Here is a 5,058-nt window from a genome sequence, read left to right on the forward strand (position 1 = left end):
AAAGTTCAAATCACAAGACAATACCCTTATTAAGAAATACTGATGACCATTATCTCAGGGCTCATCTGATCTGTTGGGTGGATGGTTATTTCAAAATAGGAAAGGTTGAGCATTCTTGCACTACATCAGGACATGATTCACCATTCTGGGACCTGAAACTCATATGGTCAGTATCTCATGATAGAAGGGAAATATGACTTAGGGAGGGGTTGGAAACTCCCTTAGAAGCAATTTTATGCTTTAGTTAGAGGTCCCTATAAAATCACGAATTCTACTAACTATAATTAAGATTATAATGGAATTCTGCTAATTACTTTAGGAACACAATATTGATTAGGTTTAAACTTATCGCTATCACTAAAATCAAATCATGGTATAAGGGGGTAGGGGTCTTTCTTCCTGACTCTAGTTTAAGTTAATTGGTGATATAAAGTCAATAATGCTTGTTCAAAGCCTTTAATTGAAGTAGGGATTCCTTTGTTGAAACAAAGATGAATTATTAGTGAGGAAAATGTACTCCAACTTTAGTAACTGCCTGTGAAGATATTTTATTCTTATAATAGGCATCAGTGAGATCTATAATATATGATGGCTGGCTGTGGTGAAACTGATCATACGATAAACATGCTTCCCACAAATAAGAAGGTAAATGAGTCTTGTTCCAATGCTGGCCTTCCACTTACTGTCCCTAAATGTACCATTTGTCTGCAAATGTTCACCCACTTAGTTTGCCTTATAAGCATGTATTCTGGTGTTTATTCAGCAGGGATCTTTGTGGATTGAAAAGCAATGCGCACTCTATTAGCAAGAGATTCCTGAAGACTTTCTTGCCAGGCCAGCCCTGTTATCACTAGAACTGCAAGCAGCAAGTACAGGCCATGGAGAATATAGCTGGTAATATGAAGGAACAGATGGGTGATGTGTAGGAAGGAAAAAGGAATGAAATGAGTTTGCAAATAGATAGCAAAGGAAGAGTTTGCAAAGAGGGATTTGCCACACATCACAGAACTATAAGGACCTATTCTATAGTGTGGGGAATAGAGGAACCCGATGAGACAGTTGAGGCCATTGGTTCCTGTCCTTGGGAGAGCTTGAAGAGGTAACTTCCTGTGGCTTGATCTGTTTAAGCCAAGTGGGAGTTTGCCTACCTATTCCCTGGGGAGCTGAAGGTTCCTGTTATTGTGCTATACTGCTATTTTGGTATCCTGTTATCCTGGTGTTAGATCCTATCGACTCTGTCTCCAACATTGTCATCTATCTGTGGTCCTGTGTCCTGAGAATGTTTCCTGACATCTGTGAAGAGAAACTGCCCACAAGCCAATACCTGAGTGTGGGAAAGGCCTAAAGTCATCTTGGGCTCAAGCTGAAGAGGGTGAACTCATTAAGAGTTCAAAGTTAGTGGGCAGCTGGGTAGCTCAGTGGTTGGAAAGTCAGGCCTAGAGATGGGAGGTCCTAGGTTCAAATCTGGCCTCAGACACTTCCTAGCCGTGTGACCCTGGGCAAGTCACTTAACCTCAATTGTCCACCCTTACCGCTCTACCTATAAGTCAATACACAGAAGTTAAGGGTTTAAAAAACAAACAAACAAATAAATAAATAAGTAAAAAGAGTTTGAAGTTATCCTGACAGATTATAAACTTATCCAAACAGTAATTTGGAGGACTAATTAGGTCAGGCATTATTTAGTGGAGTTCATAGATAGAGAGTGTAGAGATAGGCAGCTGGAAGATCTTTGAAGACCACTTCTTGCTAGGTCTGTAGAAAAGGTGGGAGGAGTATCCAGAATTTAAAGAATAGGGATCCCTTTGTCCCCCACTCCTCTTTCATTTGAATGATAATAAACCTTATCTTTTATGTTTTTAATCTTGGTCAAGAGTCAGATAGTGTTCTAGGCCTATAAACTGCCTGTCTAGGCCTACCCTCTCAGTGGTGTATCCAACCTTGATTCATCACTTATACAAACCTTACCATATGTATTACCTATTTCGCTGGGAGTATGACAAATGTAATAGTAGGGAGTTGGGAAATGCTTTCTCCAAAAGTAAAAAGAGAATTGAAATGCTAATTTCCGGGTTTCTGTATGTTATTCATATTAAAAACATGGTTTAAAACAAGAAAAATAAAAAAGGATAGTGTGGGAAGCTTAAATGGGATATAATAGATGTACAAAAGAAGAGAGTAGTTGGACTTAGGCTGGATTGTGACTCTAATACAATTAATTTATGTTAGATTTAAATTAATATATTCTATATTCTTAATTTCCATAAAGTTTATTAATAATCACTGAAATAGAAATGATAGATAAGCATAGATTTAAAGTTTCTTTGTTACTTTAAAGTCTTACCACATGTACTCATCTTGCAAGATCCTCCTTCTATCCTCATGCTTGCTCTAAGAAGTAGTGAGTCCAAAAGATACCTGAGCTCCACCCAAACCCTTTTTATCTATGTAGAGAATGGGATGGACCAGGTCTGTGTAAGGGGGTAAAGGGAGGTTTTGGTTGAATATATTAATATTTAAAGGTAGTCACCTAGGAACTGAATAAATACCAGTTCCTAAAATGATTTTAGTGATTTATTTATAAAATATAGGAGAATGGAACTAGAGAGATCAGAAGAGGGTAGAGTAAGAGATCTAATTTAATGAACTTGACTTGTATTCAAGTCTGGGCTTTATTCCAGCAGGGCTCCAGAGCCCCATCCAGAGTCTAAAAGTCATTTAACAAGGGTTCTAGCCACAAGAGCTTCTCCCAATCAAGGGAGCCTCCTGGAGGCTAGTACCTCCTGGGAAGTTAAAGGAGTCAGCCTTCTTCAGTCACCACGTGTAGTTTTTAGAGAGAGATTTAAGAGCAGTCTCACCAAGGTCTCAGGGTCCCAGATCCAGAGCTCCTCCACATTCAAGCCATGAACAAGATGATCTCTGGCTCACTCAACTCTCTTTTTAAAGGGGACTCTTTTGGGTCACTTTCTGTGCCTTCCTGTTAGTTTACATGTCCAATCACACAATAGACACTTTTCTAAGGACTGCCCACAAGGCAGTCAGTAAATTCTGACTTGTCACTCTCTAGCACACCTGGGTTACAGACTACCCAACTTGTAAGTTAAACAGAGATGTTTTCACCTTCAGTGATTAAATCTAAAGATGGGGAGGGTAGATTTAATCTCATTATCACATCTGCAATCCAGGAGGGGGAGAGAAGGAAATTCCCTCTGTACACTTAGCAAGAGAGAACTCTGCAGGTGAAGTGGACAATATATTATCCCAAGCTGGGGTTCCTGTGCTGCTTTTAAAGTGGACTTTTCTTAGACTCTTAACTTCATTAGATGGCCTGTTAGCAAGCCCTGCAATACCTTCTTTTGTTGTAAGTGCTTCTCCAGAGAACTCTTTTGCTCACTCACAGATCAATGGAGACAGAATGGCTGAAAGGCATCACAGGGGAGAGGGAGAGAAAGACGATGAGTTACTATCTTCATGTGGGGTAACAGTAACAGATATCTCCATTGCAGAAACCAATCATATGGTAGTAGTGACAGTGAGGATGAATTTGCTCCCATTTTACAATACTTACCTTCAACTCTGCAGAGATATTTGGTTCCATATGTAAATCAGACAGCAGCTGATAGACCTGTAACATCACTGGAGCAATGAGTGCCAATGTCAGGTCTACAAGATATGATAGACAGTACACAGCAACTAAAGTTTAAAGATGTCAGTCACATGTTCAAGAACAGAAGTACATTTGTAATAGTATCTGTTTAAAAATCTGCCCACAATATAGTAAAGGCATCCCCTAGTAGTGTAGTCTGGGGTTGGGGTGGGAAAGAAGAATGGGGAAAATTGTCTTGTAACTAAACAGTCTAATATGTCTCTGGAAAATGTTATTAAAGTTGGGAACTTGAGTGTTGATAGTTGAAAGCTGCTAGTTTTCTTTTAAAAGTATTATTATTTTGTAGCTATTTTTTGAGATACCTCAATCATTTTGAACACTCTATATTACATGAATTTAACATAAACTTGAATCTCTATTTCCTTTTTAAAAGGAAAGTTTTAAAAATTCATTTCAATCTCACCCCTAACCTTTGATTGGCTTAAGAACACGGCCTGTGGTTTATCTGTATAAGTAGGAAACCTCGTGATTTTGTGGAATCCCAAGAGATGCTTGCCTCTTGCTCATCACAACTCCTAACATCCAGAAGACTAGCCTCTGATCAGTTTGAGGTTGTCTATCTAATCAGGGAGAGCTAGAAAAAGTGATATTACCAGAGGTATAAAAACTTCTGTTGCAAAATCTTGAGTGAAACACACTTCATAATATTCTTGTGAGCTCTTATGTCTGTTTTTTAAAGCGTGAATTTTCTCTTAATCTGTTTCATATTTTTTCTTTTCTTTTTTGTTAAAATATTACATTTAATAAAATTAATATTTTAAATAAAATAATTTAATAATTTAATTTAATAAATACTATAGTTTATAAAACATAAACATAACTGGATTTCCCCAACATTTCTTTCAAAATAAATAAAACTTTAAAATAAGTATTCAAATAAAATTATAGAACATAAGAGTTTTTTAAGTCAGAATGATAGGGTTTTTAGCTTAAGACAATTTAGGAGGTATAAATTATAAATCTGTGTCACTGGTGGGTGCCAGGTAGAAGACTAGTGCAGTAGCACCAGTGGTAGATCTTCAAAGTGAATTCCACAACAGCATCAGCAGCAGCAGTAGGAGCAGCTTTGACTCCTCTCTGCCCTGAAATAGTAGCAGGGTGGAGGGGTATACAACTGATCAGAATTATATTAGAGGGGAACTTGCTGTTATTCGGTGTAGCTGACATACAATGACAACTCTTTTACCCACAAGCAATTCTGGGTCTCAGTCCCAGGGAAGGGAAGCATGTTTCCCATCAGTTACCAGGGAACAGGGTCCCAGTCACAATTCCATGGCTAAGAAGAGCACTGGGGATTGTGGTTGCTATAGAGTAAAAACCCTTCCTGGGTAAAAACCAAGGCACAATTTAGATAAGTAATGGCAATGCCTCTCCCAGGATCATGGATGTAC

The 5,058-nt window shown here is 38.3% G+C and overlaps 1 pseudogene; it reads left to right on the forward strand.

Moving 5' to 3' along the window:
• The first annotated feature begins 585 nt into the window (after positions 1–585).
• LOC123251984 lies at positions 586–3,704 on the forward strand (annotated as a pseudogene).
• The last annotated feature ends 1,354 nt before the right edge of the window (positions 3,705–5,058 follow it).

Source organism: Gracilinanus agilis, chromosome 6 (genome assembly GCF_016433145.1).
Source record: "Gracilinanus agilis isolate LMUSP501 chromosome 6, AgileGrace, whole genome shotgun sequence".
Lineage (NCBI taxonomy): Eukaryota > Metazoa > Chordata > Mammalia > Didelphimorphia > Didelphidae > Gracilinanus > Gracilinanus agilis.